This window comes from Uloborus diversus, chromosome 3, assembly GCF_026930045.1.
Source record: "Uloborus diversus isolate 005 chromosome 3, Udiv.v.3.1, whole genome shotgun sequence".
Classification (NCBI taxonomy): Eukaryota; Metazoa; Arthropoda; class Arachnida; order Araneae; family Uloboridae; genus Uloborus; species Uloborus diversus.
The window spans coordinates 95,012,416-95,032,861 of NC_072733.1; the positions used below are offsets into that span (position 1 = coordinate 95,012,416).

At 28.4% G+C, this 20,446-nt stretch overlaps 1 long non-coding RNA gene across 1 annotated transcript; it reads left to right on the forward strand.

Moving 5' to 3' along the window:
* The first annotated feature begins 11,037 nt into the window (after nt 1-11,037).
* LOC129219271 (uncharacterized) lies at nt 11,038-19,512 on the forward strand. The gene is made up of 3 exons (XR_008580393.1): nt 11,038-11,147; nt 12,977-13,073; nt 19,302-19,512. It is a non-coding gene; the product is annotated as an uncharacterized LOC129219271 (long non-coding RNA).
* Nucleotides 19,513-20,446: the final 934 nt, after the last annotated feature.

Sequence of the window (20,446 nt, forward strand, 5' to 3'; positions counted from 1 at the left end):
TGTGAATTATGTTTTTTTTTTAAATAATTTTTGGAAGGAATAATGCTTAACTGTGAATTAAAATGTTATTAAGTAGATTTAAACTCGTGACATAAAGATTCTTCAGTCGGCGGTATGGTCAACGAATTAGTCCGCTCGGCTGAAGAATCTTACAAAGAAGTAGCAATTTAATGTTCACATACTCACACAAGGGATAATTTTACAATTAAATGATGAAAGACGAGAGTAGATAAATCAGACAAAAAAACCTTACTCTCTTTCAACCATATTTTTTTTTATTTTCCCACCTATTCCTCCCATGCTACGTCTTCAAATGCCACGATTAATTAATTTTAAAGCTTACAATCAATTTACCCTTTAGTATTAATTAAGACTAATCATTAAAGAATTTTCAATATATATTTGAAACTATCACTATTATTTTACGCAGTAACAAAGTTTATTTTTACTCCAGTTAGGATTTGTCAAATTATATAGTTTTCACAAGTTAGATTTAATCCGCCGATTTTGTCAATTCAAAGTAATTAATTCTGTTTAGTATTTTTCATCTATATTTTACTTATTCATTTTTTTAATCAATATTTTACTTATTCATTTTATCACGCCCTTTTTTATTTTCGCGCATTTATTAAACTTAAATTGCTAATTCACATTAATGTATATGAAATAGATTTTTTTTCTTTGCGCAAGAGACTTTACCATTTTACTTTACCATCTACAAACACAAGTAACCGAATTTCATCGAATTAAAAAAAAAAAAAATCATATTACAATTATTCTTCAAAGTAATACCGTTTTACAATTAACTTAGAATTTATTAAAACATATGCATTCTCACTCTAGTTAGAATTTATTTTAAAATACATCATTCAAGTTTTAAATTTAATAAAAGTAATTCACCGATTTAATAATTAACTTAGTCAATTCATCGCATTTAATACAGATTACTTTTTTTTTTTCATATTCAGTGTAATAACTCACTTAACTGAATCATTTTTTTCTCATACTTTTCACTATTTTCTCATACGTTTCACCATTTTCGTACATTTATTAAACTTGTAAAATACTTTACACACACTACAATATTAGAAAATCTTATTTTATTTCAATACGAGAAACATTTTTCCGAATTCTACTTTACAATCTACTAACACAATTTACCGAATTTCACTTAGAAAATCTCATTATTAATATTTTATAACTTGTATTTTTACTTCATTTATTTTAATTGTTTTTCTCACACTATCAAAAATTTTTCAATAATGTTAGGATTTATTAAAACAGCCAAAGTTACTTTCATCATTTTCAATGTATCGTTTTATTTAACTTAACCATTTTTCTCATACGTTTTAATATTTTCATACAATTCTTAGACTTGTAAAATAAATTACGCTTTAATATATTAAAAAATAGATCAGCATCGTGCTTTTTGAAGACAGGAGACATTACCATTTTACTTTTCCATCTACCAAGTCAAAACCCAATTTGCCGAATTTTCCTTAAAAAATCTTATTATTAATGTTTTCGAACTTGTATTTTTCACAGTAACAAAGTTTTTCACTATAAGTTAGAATTTTGTTAAAATAGTAACCATTCAAGAGTTAGGTTTAATTCATTTTAATTAACTCATACATTTTAATTAACTCATATCATTTTTTTTTACACATTCACAATTATTTTATTTAACCTAATCATTTTCTTACCCATTTTATTATTTCCACGCATTTATTAAACTTGTAAACTAATTCACATTAGTACATTCGACATAGTTAATTTTCTTAACGCAAGGGCTTTACAATCTACAAACACAATTTTCCGAATTTTACTTAGAAAATCTTATTACTAACTTGTATTTTTTTTCACAGTAGCAAAGTTTTCCCCCTCTAATTAGTATTTATTGAAATAGCAACTGTTCAAGAGTTAGGTTTAATTCGATTTAATTCATATTAATTAATGCATATTATTTCCTTCATATTCACAATTATTTTATTTAGCTTAATCATTTTAATCATTTTCTTGCCCATTTTATTATTTTCACTCATTTATTAAACTTGTAAACTAATTCACATTAAACATATTCGCCATAGTTATTTTTCTTAGCGCAGGAGACTTTACAATCTACAAACACAATTTACAGAATTTCACTTAGGAAATCTCATTACTAATGTTTTAAAACTTGTATTTTTACTTTATTTATTTATTTTTTCACATCACCAAAGTTTTTTCAATAATGTTAGATTAGGGAAATTGCAGCTTTTCAAGACTTTGATTCAATTCTTTTCAGCCAAATTTACTTTCTCCGTTTTCAATATAATTCTTTCATCATTTTCAATGTATCATTTTATTTACACAATTTGACGATTTTAACTTAAAAAATCTTATTATTAATATTTTCGAACTTGTATTTTTCACAGTAGCAAAGTTTTTTTCACTCTAGTTAGGATTTTTTATAACTATTCAAAAGTTAGGTTTAATTCGATTTAATTAACTCATATTATTACTTTTTTCATATTCACAATTATTTTATTTAACTTAATCATATTCTCACCCATTTTATTATTTTCATACAATTACTGAACTCATAAAATTCATTTCGCTTTAATATATTCAAAAATACTTCATCACAGTTCTTTTTTAACACACATATCATTTTCCAGAACACAATTTATCGAGTTTCACTTAGAAAATCGTATTATTAATACTTTCAATCTTGTATTTTTTACTTTATTCATTTATTTATTATTCCTTCACACTAGCAAAGTTTTTTCAATCAAGTTTGGCTAGAGAAATTGCAGCTTTTCAAGAGTTTTACTCAATTCGATTTAATTCATTGAATTGACACAGATATTTTTTTTCTTATTCGCAATTATTATTTTTCACATAATCGTTTTCTTATTCGTTTTACTACTTTCACGCATTTATTGAACTTACAATGTAATTTACACACTGTTATATTCAAAATACTTCATTATTATTATTATTACCAATATTATTTTACCATCTACAGACACCATTAACACAGTTTTACTACAATATTCAAAAATCTAAGTAAACCTAATGTTTTTCTGAACTCACATTTTTACTTTGTGTATTTTCCACACTACCAAGATTATTCTTTTCAATTATTCGAATCAATTTAACTCATTTAACTAACGCAGATTTTCAAAGCAACTACAGAGATAATTTACGACTTTCAAATCAGAACGAATACTCAGAAACGATATTTTTACGAAACTTAAGTGAGTAATTTCAAATGCTTCCAAAGCGTTTTTAGAATATACTTAAACATAGAAAGTCCTGGCGAAAAGATATTAAAGTTTGTTCAACACAATTTTCAACTTATTACAATTATTATTTCCATAATCACTTTTAAGATTTTTTCAATTGAACATTGAAAATATTTGACACAAGTTTAACTTAAAGGACTTAAGCATAAAAATTCAAAAAATTAGGAATATAAACTTAAATCTTCAAGACTTGAATATTTACGATTAAGCGAAACTCAAACACAAAAATTTAGAAACAGAAACATACAATCTTTATAACTTGAACATTGGGAAAGAAGGAAAAAAAACCTTAAACATAATCCTAAAAAATTTTCTTCAAATACAATTAACTAATTTAAAGTAAAAATCTTTGAAACTTACCCCAAGTTTGCTGAAATGATGTCTTTTTTATAAAAGTACTGAAAGAAGTTACAAACTGTAAGTCGTTATCAAATACACTACATCAAAATATTGTAACCTCAATTCAGCCCTTATTTCAATCAAACCAACAGTCATAACTGAAATAATTTTTCCCGCATGTGACACCGATTCACGCCAGAGTTGTATTAAAATATTTTTATTATTATTTTCTTTTCAAATTTTTAATGCAGAATGAAATCTCATACAACCGACAGACACGAAAAACCAAACTGATCTGATTTTTACGAAACCTCGCATACAAACTTCCCCTAGTCATGTGGTTTCATAGTTAGTCAAGTCATCGACGAGGAATGAATCCGTCTGATTTTCCTATCACGTGTGATAAAGCAAGCCCTTTACGATATTCACAGCTCCATTACGTTATGCGAAATGTACATGCTAAACCACAATTATTCAAATAATTTTTTCCCGAACTTAACTGTTTTCAAAAGTATATTTATCCCATTCGTTTGACATAACTCGCACATAGTCAGAGACTTGATTTTTTTCAGTTCATAGTCATTCTGCAGGTGTATTTTTACATTTTCATTGCTTATGCATTGCAATTATTTATTTTTCGATACATAATTGTTATCGCATTTCCAACTATTTCAACGATATCCGATCGAATAATAGGACTTTGATTATATTTAACAATGTTTATTTTCAATACTTTGAAATTTTCAAAAGTATTTTCTTCACGCTTCAACGAACGAAATATTCAAATTATGAATTTTTCTTTTCACTTATCAGTTGTTCTATTATAATTTTTTCTAAATATATTTGTACCGGCTAACAATCAAAATATTTTTACCCGAACTTAACAGTTTTCGATAGTTGGTTTATCCCATTCGTTTCTCTCACACAGACTTGATTTTTCCAATTCATAGTCATTCAACGAGAGTATTTTTAATATTTTCAACGCTTTTATGAGTTACATTTAATTATTTTTCCAAAAACACAACGATTTTTGCATTTCCAATTATTTCAATGATTTTCCATCGAATGATAGGACTTTGATCGTATTTAACAGTGTTTATTTTCAATACTTTGAAATTTTGAAGAGTATTTGTTCGTTTCAGCGAACGAAATATTCATGCAAAGTAATGAATTCTTCAAGTTTTTATAACTTCTGTCCCTCTATAACAGCTTGAAATTGTTAACGTATGCATACTACGGTATGCATAAGTTTGTAACTTTTTTTATGATTTTGAGTATATAATGATACCGTAGTATGCATACGTTAACAATTTCAAGCTGTTATAGAGGGACAGAAGTTATAAAAACTTGAAGAATTCATTACTTTGCATGAAGATTTCGTTCGCTGAAACGAACAAATACTCTTCAAAATTTCAAAGTATTGAAAATAAACACTGTTAAATACGATCAAAGTCCTATCATTCGATGGAAAATCATTGAAATAATTGGAAATGCAAAAATCGTTGTGTTTTTGGAAAAATAATTAAATGTAACTCATAAAAGCGTTGAAAATATTAAAAATACTCTCGTTGAATGACTATGAATTGGAAAAATCAAGTCTGTGTGAGAGAAACGAATGGGATAAACCAACTATCGAAAACTGTTAAGTTTGGGTAAAAATATTTTGATTGTTAGCCGGTACAAATATATTTAGAAAAAATTATAATAGAACAACTGATAAGTGAAAAGAAAAATTCATAATTTGAATATTTCGTTCGTTGAAGCGTGAAGAAAATACTTTTGAAAATTTCAAAGTATTGAAAATAAACATTGTTAAATATAATCAAAGTCCTATTATTCGATCGGATATCGTTGAAATAGTTGGAAATGCGATAACAATTATGTATCGAAAAATAAATAATTGCAATGCATAAGCAATGAAAATGTAAAAATACACCTGCAGAATGACTATGAACTGAAAAAAATCAAGTCTCTGACTATGTGCGAGTTATGTCAAACGAATGGGATAAATATACTTTTGAAAACAGTTAAGTTCGGGAAAAAATTATTTGAATAATTGTGGTTTAGCATGTACATTTCGCATAACGTAATGGAGCTGTGAATATCGTAAAGGGCTTGCTTTATCACACGTGATAGGAAAATCAGACGGATTCATTCCTCGTCGATGACTTGACTAACTATGAAACCACATGACTAGGGGAAGTTTGTATGCGAGGTTTCGTAAAAATCAGATCAGTTTGGTTTTTCGTGTCTGTCGGTTGTATGAGATTTCATTCTGCATTAAAAATTTGAAAAGAAAATAATAATAAAAATATTTTAATACAACTCTGGCGTGAATCGGTGTCACATGCGGGAAAAATTATTTCAGTTATGACTGTTGGTTTGATTGAAATAAGGGCTGAATTGAGGTTACAATATTTTGATGTAGTGTATTTGATAACGACTTACAGTTTGTAACTTCTTTCAGTACTTTTATAAAAAAGACATCATTTCAGCAAACTTGGGGTAAGTTTCAAAGATTTTTACTTTAAATTAGTTAATTGTATTTGAAGAAAATTTTTTAGGATTATGTTTAAGGTTTTTTTTCCTTCTTTCCCAATGTTCAAGTTATAAAGATTGTATGTTTCTGTTTCTAAATTTTTGTGTTTGAGTTTCGCTTAATCGTAAATATTCAAGTCTTGAAGATTTAAGTTTATATTCCTAATTTTTTGAATTTTTATGCTTAAGTCCTTTAAGTTAAACTTGTGTCAAATATTTTCAATGTTCAATTGAAAAAATCTTAAAAGTGATTATGGAAATAATAATTGTAATAAGTTGAAAATTGTGTTGAACAAACTTTAATATCTTTTCGCCAGGACTTTCTATGTTTAAGTATATTCTAAAAACGCTTTGGAAGCATTTGAAATTACTCACTTAAGTTTCGTAAAAATATCGTTTCTGAGTATTCGTTCTGATTTGAAAGTCGTAAATTATCTCTGTAGTTGCTTTGAAAATCTGCGTTAGTTAAATGAGTTAAATTGATTCGAATAATTGAAAAGAATAATCTTGGTAGTGTGGAAAATACACAAAGTAAAAATGTGAGTTCAGAAAAACATTAGGTTTACTTAGATTTTTGAATATTGTAGTAAAACTGTGTTAATGGTGTCTGTAGATGGTAAAATAATATTGGTAATAATAATAATAATGAAGTATTTTGAATATAACAGTGTGTAAATTACATTGTAAGTTCAATAAATGCGTGAAAGTAGTAAAACGAATAAGAAAACGATTATGTGAAAAATAATAATTGCGAATAAGAAAAAAAATATCTGTGTCAATTCAATGAATTAAATCGAATTGAGTAAAACTCTTGAAAAGCTGCAATTTCTCTAGCCAAACTTGATTGAAAAAACTTTGCTAGTGTGAAGGAATAATAAATAAATGAATAAAGTAAAAAATACAAGATTGAAAGTATTAATAATACGATTTTCTAAGTGAAACTCGATAAATTGTGTTCTGGAAAATGATATGTGTGTTAAAAAAGAACTGTGATGAAGTATTTTTGAATATATTAAAGCGAAATGAATTTTATGAGTTCAGTAATTGTATGAAAATAATAAAATGGGTGAGAATATGATTAAGTTAAATAAAATAATTGTGAATATGAAAAAAGTAATAATATGAGTTAATTAAATCGAATTAAACCTAACTTTTGAATAGTTATAAAAAATCCTAACTAGAGTGAAAAAAACTTTGCTACTGTGAAAAATACAAGTTCGAAAATATTAATAATAAGATTTTTTAAGTTAAAATCGTCAAATTGTGTAAATAAAATGATACATTGAAAATGATGAAAGAATTATATTGAAAACGGAGAAAGTAAATTTGGCTGAAAAGAATTGAATCAAAGTCTTGAAAAGCTGCAATTTCCCTAATCTAACATTATTGAAAAAACTTTGGTGATGTGAAAAAATAAATAAATAAAGTAAAAATACAAGTTTTAAAACATTAGTAATGAGATTTCCTAAGTGAAATTCTGTAAATTGTGTTTGTAGATTGTAAAGTCTCCTGCGCTAAGAAAAATAACTATGGCGAATATGTTTAATGTGAATTAGTTTACAAGTTTAATAAATGAGTGAAAATAATAAAATGGGCAAGAAAATGATTAAAATGATTAAGCTAAATAAAATAATTGTGAATATGAAGGAAATAATATGCATTAATTAATATGAATTAAATCGAATTAAACCTAACTCTTGAACAGTTGCTATTTCAATAAATACTAATTAGAGGGGGAAAACTTTGCTACTGTGAAAAAAAATACAAGTTAGTAATAAGATTTTCTAAGTAAAATTCGGAAAATTGTGTTTGTAGATTGTAAAGCCCTTGCGTTAAGAAAATTAACTATGTCGAATGTACTAATGTGAATTAGTTTACAAGTTTAATAAATGCGTGGAAATAATAAAATGGGTAAGAAAATGATTAGGTTAAATAAAATAATTGTGAATGTGTAAAAAAAAATGATATGAGTTAATTAAAATGTATGAGTTAATTAAAATGAATTAAACCTAACTCTTGAATGGTTACTATTTTAACAAAATTCTAACTTATAGTGAAAAACTTTGTTACAGTGAAAAATACAAGTTCGAAAACATTAATAATAAGATTTTTTAAGGAAAATTCGGCAAATTGTGTTTTGACTTGGTAGATGGAAAAGTAAAATGGTAATGTCTCCTGTCTTCAAAAAGCACGATGCTGATCTATTTTTTAATATATTAAAGCGTAATTTATTTTACAAGTCTAAGAATTGTATGAAAATATTAAAACGTATGAGAAAAATGGTTAAGTTAAATAAAACGATACATTGAAAATGATGAAAGTAACTTTGGCTGTTTTAATAAATCCTAACATTATTGAAAAATTTTTGATAGTGTGAGAAAAACAATTAAAATAAATGAAGTAAAAATACAAGTTATAAAATATTAATAATGAGATTTTCTAAGTGAAATTCGGTAAATTGTGTTAGTAGATTGTAAAGTAGAATTCGGAAAAATGTTTCTCGTATTGAAATAAAATAAGATTTTCTAATATTGTAGTGTGTGTAAAGTATTTTACAAGTTTAATAAATGTACGAAAATGGTGAAACGTATGAGAAAATAGTGAAAAGTATGAGAAAAAAATGATTCAGTTAAGTGAGTTATTACACTGAATATGAAAAAAAAAAAGTAATCTGTATTAAATGCGATGAATTGACTAAGTTAATTATTAAATCGGTGAATTACTTTTATTAAATTTAAAACTTGAATGATGTATTTTAAAATAAATTCTAACTAGAGTGAGAATGCATATGTTTTAATAAATTCTAAGTTAATTGTAAAACGGTATTACTTTGAAGAATAATTGTAATATGATTTTTTTTTTTTTTTTAATTCGATGAAATTCGGTTACTTGTGTTTGTAGATGGTAAAGTAAAATGGTAAAGTCTCTTGCGCAAAGAAAAAAAATCTATTTCATATACATTAATGTGAATTAGCAATTTAAGTTTAATAAATGCGCGAAAATAAAAAAGGGCGTGATAAAATGAATAAGTAAAATATTGATTAAAAAAATGAATAAGTAAAATATAGATGAAAAATACTAAACAGAATTAATTACTTTGAATTGACAAAATCGGCGGATTAAATCTAACTTGTGAAAACTATATAATTTGACAAATCCTAACTGGAGTAAAAATAAACTTTGTTACTGCGTAAAATAATAGTGATAGTTTCAAATATATATTGAAAATTCTTTAATGATTAGTCTTAATTAATACTAAAGGGTAAATTGATTGTAAGCTTTAAAATTAATTAATCGTGGCATTTGAAGACGTAGCATGGGAGGAATAGGTGGGAAAATAAAAAAAATATGGTTGAAAGAGAGTAAGGTTTTTTTGTCTGATTCATCTACTCTCGTCTTTCATCATTTAATTGTAAAATTATCCCTTGTGTGAGTATGTGAACATTAAATTGCTACTTCTTTGTAAGATTCTTCAGCCGAGCGGACTAATGCGTTGACCATACCGCCGACTGAAGAATCTTTATGTCACGAGTTTAAATCTACTTAATAACATTTTAATTCACAGTTAAGCATTATTCCTTCCAAAAATTATTTAAAAAAAAAAAAAAAACATAATTCACAATTAAACATTTTAAGCATCACTAGATGGCGCCATCAGCACTGAATAAAATTCTAACTATCCGTTCAGAGACGGCCTTGGTTCCTGATAGATGACGCCACTATCGTTCAACCTTTTTTAATTAAATTATTTTTCCATTGCTTCCAAAAGAATCCCATAGACGGCGCCACTATTTTTTCTAGCAAGCAATATTCTTGACATTTCTTTATTGCTCTCAGCCTTCGACAGATGGCGCCACTGCTGAAAGTTATCCATTTAAAGCTTTATTATCCTTTCCCACTAGCTGCTTAGTCCGGTCTAGTGGTTAGCGCATCTTCGTTCGGAGCGAGAGGTCCCGGGTTCAAATCCCAGGGAGCGCATTTTAGAATACGACCCTCGTAAATAATTCGGAATAATTTCAATAAAATAAAATTAATTAAATCAAGCTCATTCACGAATGAACATGTTCTGTGACGTAATACAAGATGGCGGATGGTCCGTCCTTCCAAAAGCGTGACGTTATAGATGACGTCATCATACCCCCGTGCAAGATTACAAGAAATTGTATGACGTGATCTTAAAAATACCCTCGTAAAAGACCACAAGATTTCAGTGACGTCATCCGAAAAATACCCTCGTAAAAGACTACGAGAAAAATCCAAGATGGCGGACGACCACGCTCCCTTCAGGACTGTTGAGTTGTTTTCCTCCTTCTGTCTCCTCGAGTGGCTGTTGAGTTGTTTTCCTCCTTCTGCCGCACGAAGCGATGGGTCTACTACTGTCGTTTAATGTCGAAAGAAAATATTGTGATACCGACATACTTCGACGTCAATCTATAAAAAAATCCCCATATGGTTTTCTAAACATATATCTGTGCCAAAATATGTTTTTTTTTCTCGACATTTTTTAAAATTTCATATTTAAGCTGTTTTAAATCAAATGAGGAAAATAAATATACTTTTTCTTTGGTATATTTTCATTGGCAGATTATTAAAAGAAAAAAAAAAACTCTGAAGCTGCAGATATCGAAACAATCTTTAAAAGAAATACCTCGAAGTTTTTACTGCTTATTTTCATGAATGTGTCATTTTATTATACGAAAATATAGCTATATTCTTATTTGTATAGAAATCAGTAGTAAATAGAAAAAATTGCAAACATCGAAAAACGTTTTTTGACAATTTCGACGTGAATCTGTATAACTTGTGTATAACAAGACCAATTCCGGAACCGGATGTCACGTGATCATGATGACTTGTCGCTACTTCCATTTTGTATTTGTATGGCGGCAAACGGCATCACGGCATGGCAACTTTGGGAAAGAAACATCGCCATTGATAAATTGGATTCAGCATATTGAAACATCATAATGAACTACAATTTAAGTAAGTAACATTACAAGCAAAGTTACAAAATATAAAATGTTATGATTCTGTAGTTTTTGGCTGATTTTGTATTATTTACAAAGCTATTTCTTCCTATTGTGAGTTGAGTATTTGGAATTGTGTGTTTTTCTTTAGTTGATCTTATTCCATGTTATTTTTATTTTCCAGCTTTTAAAAATTGAGGTAGCATTCCCCCCCCCCCCCCCCAATAATTTCAGTTCTTTTCTTACCCCTTCAAATTTTAATTTAGTACACTTGCTTTGATATTTGTTTTTTGTTTTATTGTTGACGGTTGAGATAATTATATTTATTTGGTAATGTTTGCATAAGATTTGTTAGCAAATAATGTACAAATAATATTATTTCCTATGCATCTAAGATGGTTTTATGTTCAAACTATTTTGGTCCTGTAAGTATTTTTGAAGTACTTTGTTCAAATGCATTTTCTTGATTAGCGTTTTAAGATGCAAATAAGTTTTGCAGACTCTCCTTTCTACTTAGGATTAGAGATTAGTTTCTCAGTTTCATCTTAATCCAATGCATTTTATATTGATATGGGGTGGATGAAATAATTTTCTTACTAAATGAGGAAAAGGATTTCACTATTATTGAAAAAAATAAATAAATAAATAAAAGATTGAAAGTGTGTTTACCTTTGCTGCTCAAAATTTTGCTTTTGTATTTCAGTGCAAGGTCTTTTAGGTTATGAACATTAAAAAATGTTTTCATAATTTTCTAGTTTCACTTATTTTGTGTAAAATTAGTTCATTTTGTTGATAATAGTGCATATTGTTCAGCGTTCAAAATTACGGCTGGTTCACTGGTCCCGGACCAGTGAAACCTGCCTCAGACTTCAAAAAGGGACAAAAAAAAAAAAAAAAAAAAAAAAAAAAAAATCGGTGGTCCCTTGGCAATTTATGCTCACACTTTGCTAAAAAAAATTCAAAAGCATAAGCCTGGTTGATGCCTGAACTAATTATTAGCTAAACCATTCATTGACTTTTTTTTTTCAAACCGCTGTACATAATTTATATGAATCATCCACATTTTATTCAGCATTTGAAACTAAGTAAAAATAGCAAAATTAAATTATCAAATTTTTGGTAGCCCATTTTAAGGGTTGATTAATGAAATTGGTTTTCCGACTGTTTAAACTTGACTGTTTAAAAATTAAATGTTTATTGCCAAACAAATTTTGAATATAGTGCTTTATTTAATGTTAAATCAATTAGCTAAAAATAAAGAAAGTTATATTTAAAACTAGTGGTACCCGGATGGCTATGCCAGTCGTAGAAAATTAAAAGGTCATTTGGTTCGCCTGTATATTTCAAATGATGGATGATTAATTCCTCGTTAATTGCTTGACACTTGGCACACATTGTTGGCATTTGTTTGTCCACGTTATTATAATTTGCTTGGTAAAATGTTCTTAAAATTGGAATAGAAAAAGAACAAAATCGAATTTTGAAAAAATCACTTTGAGGTGTTCGCCGAATTTCATGGAAATTGGCCAAACGGTCTAGGCGCTATGCGCGTAATAGACAGAGATTCAGATACAGACTTTCAGCTTCATTATTAGTAAAGATTACTTAATAAATGCAATCATAAAGCATAAATAATTTTACGTACAGACATATTTATTGGTTAAATTTAAAGCGGACCAATAATGTTGCTGTTGACTAGACCGAAGGACCAGTAGGATTTTTTGCTGATTTCTAACTTTGATGTTTGTCTCATTTATGTAAAGTACCTACCCCCCTTTGTGTGTGTGTGTGTTTAGTTTATGGATAGTTCTGTTGTTTGCATACATTTTTCTTTATCTATTACAGATTTGTTACTTAGTTAGTGCTTGGAAAATCTGCAGGAAAGTTAGTTTTGGGATATACTCAACAAGCAATAATGTTGCTGCAGACCCGGACAAAAATGGTAAGAACTCATATTATAGACAATGTACAGTAGTCTCTGCCTTATATGATTGGGGTCAATGTTATCAATCCTTTATTGCTAGTATCAAAATCCCTCAGTCCCAATTTTCTCTATTCATTTGCATGTTAAAATCTCTTTTTGTTATCATGACATTTTTTAATGTTATCAGTTTTCGAATTCGATTCTTAACTATCAATGAACTACTTAAAAGAATCGTCTTGTATTTAAGTGCGCCAGTGTTTGTATTTCTGAGAATTCTCCCTATTAGAGACGTACCGAGTAGCACTTGTGCCGAGTACTCAACCTGTCACTACTTGGCTGAGTATCAAATATACTTTAAGAAGAACCACAGACAAACACATGATGAATTTTGAACTCATTGGAACTGTAGTATAGACCTCCATGTCCACATAACAGTTTTTAAAACAAAACTTCATCTGAAATTTAATTATGCGTCATTTAAAAACTTTTGCTTGTGTCAAAAATTTTACAAAAATGTTATTTTTAAAATTAGAAGAAAGCAAATAGATAAAAGGTATGATTAATCAAGTTGGAATTAAAACAAATTATATCAACCTATAATAGTTCTAGTTGCCAAACGTAAATAATTTTTTAAAGCAAATAAAGTGTTAAAAGTACAAATGTGCAGAAATCCTGCGGACCCGTGCTTCTGTGTTGCAAGGAACGTCTTTTTCAGTGCATAAAGTGTGAGCTAATGAATGTAAAGACATCCTACAAAAATATCCGACTTTTGTCGGATATTTTTAACACATAAACTCGCATTTTGTGGATTAAAAAGGCATTCCTTGTAATGCCAAAACACACGTCTACAGTGTTCCTGCACATTTCTGCTTTTAATGTTTTATTTGCTTAAAAAAATGATTTATTTGCTTTTATTTTTAAGCCAAAAGTATTTTCTTATTTTCTATACTTGCCTTTTTTGTGTCTCATTTTTAATAAATAAGTTTTATTAACTTTGGTGACATTAAAATAAAGATTTATTTCATTGAAGCATAACAAACCTCATTATTCTCAAAATTTAAATTTGAGTTGTAAATTTGAATTGTAAATGATTGCACTATATTATCTGTTTGCACTTTTTTTTATTAATTGTCAACTCTATCTTGAACCAATATTCGATTTTTTTTACAACTACTCAGTATTAGCTGAGTATCCGAGCAAAATTTGGCTGAGTGCCGAGTAGTTACAGAGTACTCGGTACCTCTCTACTCCCTATTTAGTCTAAGGAAAGGAGGAATGTACCAAAGAGTAGACAATGACACAATTCCAGCAATTTGTAGAGATATGCGCACTTGAGGTTGTCTTAAGTCATTTGATATGATAGTACCTTTTCGAAACATTTGTTAGGTTTCTTTTAAATTAATTTCATTTCAAAATAATATCTGGCATAAATTGATAAATTTATAATTTCCTGATTCGCTTTTTCAGTGGTTGATTCAAAAAAAAAATTTGGTCTGCTTTGCGGCCCTTCAAAAAATTTTGTCTCGCAAAAACAGGTTTAAACAAAATGTATACCCTAAAGTTAGACATTTCATAATATTTCTTATGTAGGAACCAGGGCTCAAATTATATTGCCCGACATGCACAAGGCATGTAAAAATTCCGATGGGGCATAAATCTTTTACTCTTCTTACATGCCTGGCCTGGCATGTAATTTTTGATCACATATTTTTTCCTTAACTTGATTATTTCGTATTTGATTGAAAAATTACCGTATCCTTACTTGGAGCTCAAAATTAATTTTAAGTCTGCTGTTTCTGGTTTGCGTGGAAGTGATCCTTTCCTTTATATAATTTAAATTTTGTTAAATTTAACGACGGCTATATTGTACTATTTACTATGTACTATGTACTATTTATTGAAACCATTTTTTTTAAATTAATTTATATAAAAATAATTCGTCTGATTAATGCTGTACGACAAATTCAAATGCTTTTATTGATATACAATAAGGAAAACCGGGCGTGTATTTTTTAGACAAACATGCCTGGCAAGGCATGTAAAATTTTAAAGATTTTTATAGCCGTGATAGAAGCAGCGCTTTCATCACTTTTACGCTCAATCAATTCAACTGAAAGCAAAAAAAAAAAAAAAAGAAAAAAAAGTTAAAACACCTCTTGCTTTCTAGTCATTTTTAGCGAAGTCTTTTAGGCTAAAGGGATTTCAGATTGGATTTGGAACAGCGAAACAGTGTATAAAATAAGACCTTTTTTTCCACAAAATTTCGAGTTAAAAGAAAAACCAGAGTTGATTTATGTTATTGTTATCAATCGGTTTTTTTTAACAAAATCATTATGTCCCATACTGACCCATAAGGCAAAGATTACTGTAACTAGTTGTAAAAGAGCTGTCGAAAAACTTAATGAGTGAAAACGACAGAACGTGTATAAAATACAAATAAAGTGTTAAAGAGTAATTAAAAAGTAGAGTAAAAAAGAAAGAATTTAAACTCTTTTTTAATACTTTATGCACGTTATGTCGTTTTTACATATACTGTAACTAGTAATTCAACAAAATAAATTTAGTGGAAACTTCAGTGCATGATTTTTTGAGGAAAAAGGTGTGGCTATTAGTGTGACCCCCTCCCTCGCAACTTATAAATGCAAATTTTTTTCTTTAAATGAAGGGAACTTTGAAGCAGCTGAATGATACCAAGTAGAGGATTTAACATGTAGCAATTGCAAGGGACCAAACTAGGTTTGGGTTTTGGACTGTCCAAAACTGGTTTAGGACAAGGCAGGTGGTTTTTACCATCCAAAAGTGTCTTAAACTGTCCTAAAGTATGTTTACGCAAACAGAGTGTAATCTAATCAGTTCATATTTACTTCAATCTTTGTAATGTAGAAATATAAATATAAGGGGCAGGGCTGGCAAGTTTTAGTTTACTTAAGGGTTGCATTTTTTAGTTTACTTAAACAAATATGATGATTAAGTAATTACTTGAACTATTAAACAGAAATTTTTGGTTTTTACCGGTTATAACCCGTTTCTGGCAGCAGAAAGCCAACCCTGCTTAGTAAGAATAATAAGTCACTGCCTTCAAGAAAATGAAATGGGGTTAATAGTACTGTCGGCTCTTGCTTAATCAAATATTGTCGGTTCCAAGAAATATTTTCCATTAAGTAGGGAAAATTTCCTTACCTTTCTAAATTGACAATGTAATAATAATTAATCAATAACTATATATAGGAAATAATGTCATTTGGTGAAAAGCTTTTGAAATAAGCTAAGTAAGCAACAAAATAGTTTCATAATTAGAAAAATATATTATAAGTACGTATTAAAATTATTAAAAGGTAACAACTTGAGAAATATGAAATTTATGTTTTGGCATCTTTTTTCAGTACACCATATTTTGAAAAATTCTGTGATATTGGATTCCTTGCTTGAGGTCTTTGGGATCACTTTTCTGAACTCCCTTTTTTACCTCCTTGTCCGCTTTGTTTTCCACTCAATACAGTATACTCTCGATGTCTTGATCTTCGATATCTCAAAGACCTTGATGTGACAAAATAATTTTCCCCCTCGATTTTGCGTATTTACCTGAGGTTATTTTTTATTATGTCGAAGACTTTTTAATCAAAACCTTGTAATGTTGAATATTTTTCAAACCCATTTATAATTTTTCCAGGAAACCACAGTTTTTTGTCTCGAAGCAACTAGAGAAATGTTTCCAAAAATTTATCACACCCTTCATTATTTTTTTTTGGGGGGGGGAGGAGGAATGATTCCGTGAAGCCTATCTACTGTTGTTTTCATTCTAGAGTACGGCAGCATCAGAAAATGTAAGTCCTGAGAAACAGAGTTGAGTTTTGGACTGTCCAAAACTGGTTTAGGACAGAACCGGTGCTTTATACCGTCCAGAACTGTCAGAAATTGTTTTAAGCTGTCCAAAAGTATGCAAAAGCCAAAGTTGGGTCTAATTTAATCAATTTGTATTTACTGCAATATTTGTTATGCATAAATCTAGATATTAATGAGGTTAATTAATGAGTATTTGATAATATTTTTCTCAAATCTTTGTTTTTAAAAATACTTTTAAAAAATTGCCAATAACTCTATTACATAAAAATTTCCTTATGTAACAGTTGGTAGAATTATAAAAGGAAATTAACAATGCTATGAAGACAACTAAATTTAGTTCCATTTGTAACTCAAAGGAATGTTATTAAATGTGACATATTTAGGTGCCAAAAAAGCTTAATTTTTTCTGTTTTTTTTTTAAATCATGGATTAAAGATTAATAAATTAATGATTAAACATTTACATTTCAAAACTTGTGAATATTCTTTTTTTAGTTCATACTTTTGATGTATAATACATCCTGTAACTACAAAATTTTTTTTGCATTTAAGTCGATTATTGCACTAATATTTTGAACATTTTCTTTTGTACACATGCCTAAATGTCAAAAAATTTGGTTTATGGCTAGGAAAAAAACATGCATACAAATTGAAATTTTTAATGAAGAATTGAATTTCTACGTAATTAGATTAAAATCAGCTGTATAAATACATATATATTTATACTTAAATGTTCACGTTGAATAAATATATTAAATAGTCGAAAAAAAAAACAATTTTGACACATTTTATTCTGTCATATTTTCTCACAAAATATAGTTTCTCAGAAAATAATTTTGGACACTAGGGTTTTGAACAGGGCATTATAAACCTTGCCAACCCCACTTTCTTTTGCACATGTATCAACTAGGGAAATTTGATTACTTTATCAAAAAAAATAAACGAATGCATACAAATTAAAATTTTGATCAAGAATTCAATTTCTATGTAACTAGATTAAAATCAGCTGCATAAATAAGTTGAATGTTCACATTGAATTAATGTTCAATATAAAACATTACTTTGATACATTTTATTTTGTTTTTGATGTTTTGTCACAAACTACAATTTTTCTATAAATATAGTTTTGGACAGGATGGTAAAAACCAGGGTTTTTACTGTTGTCCAAAACCTTGCCAAGCCTGTTGAGAAGCCTAAAAAACGTACTTAAAACTTTTCACACCATTCGGTTGAACCTTTTGACTCGATTTTCACCTCCATAAAAAGGGGAGATGAACGGGAACCCCCTTTAGAGACACAAGAAATGGTGCAATCTTTTGTGCAACTTCTTTTGTATTGGGGCGCTCGAATCTCATTTGAAACCATTCTGCAATTTGGTAATCGAAATCTTTGCCAAGTTTAGTCGTGATAATTATTACGTTTTGCTACTTCACTAGAGCATTCTTTTTTCTCTAATTTTGACTCATTTAAAAAATTTCAATTGTTATTCTTTTAAGACTTTTTTTTCAATACATATTTCCACTTATTTTTAGTGATCGTGACTGATTTTTAGAATAATATTATTTTATTATGGTTATGACCTTGTTATGTCGAAAACTACCTATATATATTTACTGTTCCTTCGATTTCGTGACATTAAGAGCGTACTGTATTTATCAATTTATTACTGTCTGAAATGTGTATATTTCTTTTTGTTATCAAATTTTTCAGCTGCGCTTTTTTTTTGTAATAGCAACGACAAAAGAAATTAGATGGATCAGAAAAGTTGTTTTGATGGAAAATGAATGCTTCCTCTCCTGTTGATAGCGAAAAATATTGTTTTACATTTTTACATCAATAGCTGTTCTTAGCTTATATCTAGTCGATTCAAAATTTTTCTCAACAAAAATATTAACAAAAGCTGATGAATATTATTTGATTATTGGGGGAAATTATTCGATTAAGTGGGGATCTTTAACATTGCTTCTGTGGAGAAATATTCGGTACCAAGAGGTTTAGAGGTTTTATTCATATAAACAGGGTATTCATTCAACCGTTGCCTGATTAAGCAGGCTGACAATATTTTCTAGGTTTTTCACCACAGTTTCTACCTGCAAAAAACCTAGTTTTCCCCATGTCGTGGTAAAAACTAAACCCTGCAATATGTGTTGAAATTGCGAGTTCTATTCGGGAGGTTTGACTCCAAAACCCCTTGGCTGAGCCATTCATACTATTTCAAAGTAAAGTGCATTTTTTGCAATTTTAACATTACATTACTGGTACAATCAACATGACTAATTCAATTCTCCCCTGTGACTATCTAAAAACAGATTGTTCTTACTCGGTATACAGTCAAAAATTGATGGTTTATTATTTTGTACAGTAAAAAAATGTTTAATGTTTTTAATTCTTATATGTTTTTCAGCTTGTGCTCCCTATGCTATTTCAATACGTGAAAACAAGATTTGGTTAAGTATTCTGAAGTGTTCATGTGTGGAAAGGATTGAGTGCTGCGAACAATCCCAATGCTCTATGGTGAATGGATGATTAGATTTTGTTGCTCTGGTATTTACCTGAGTGTGTTTAATTGACTTCATATATTTACAGCTGATGCAGTGTTTCCTGTATATACTATGTTAACCAGTTCTGTTTAATTTGTTTTTAATAAATATTTTAAGAAATAGTTTTGCTTCTACTCTTTATTTAGGCAAGATATTGTATTTTGTTACGAGTAGTCTTTGACTCTTGAATAACAACTTGATCCCCAAAAGCTGAGAAACTACTAAGTAATTTCATGCCTTGCATGAAAGAAAATCTAAGAGCCTTAACCTGCATTCCTCTGTTAATGCTTTTAAAAATTACTACTAAAAGGCATTGCTGAAAAAGTACAATTTCAGTTTTAAGGTTGTAGGCTCATGCTTAGAAAAACTTAAGTATACTCTTATTTTTCTGTTATTTCTACTGTTTTTACTGATGTGGTTATTGTTTTATTGAAGATGTCATTTATAGGTATATTATGGTGATTTATGTATAATTAGTAAAATATATTTAATGATTATTTTGTATTTATTGGAATTTGAGGTTGACTTTTTTTACTGTAAGAAAGCTTTATTTTTACTATTTTTTTATTTTCTGACAAAAAAATATGTTGGGCAGAAATTATTTCTGAAATTTGTGCTGCAAAATGCAAAAAGCCATCATATTTACAAAACGTGAAAGATTTTAACCGTCTTATTTAATCCTATTTTATTTATTATTATTTATTAAATTTTAATTATTTACATAATTTTTTTTTCATTTAAGAATTTTAGTAAAAGGCCAATTTTCTTTCAATATTGGGTTAAAAAGTTTATTTTCTCCTTTTTTTAAAGGGCTTTTTCTTAATATTTCATTGTACTTTAAGTACGTAAATAGAAAGCACTGTTTCACATGAATGAAATCGGGAAAATGCTTAAGCTTCATGTATCTTGAACACAAATGCATCTGATGTATGAAATTGCATGCTTGTGCCGAGCAATAGTACAAAACCTTCTTACTTAATAACATCAACCGCAATTATGATGAATATGT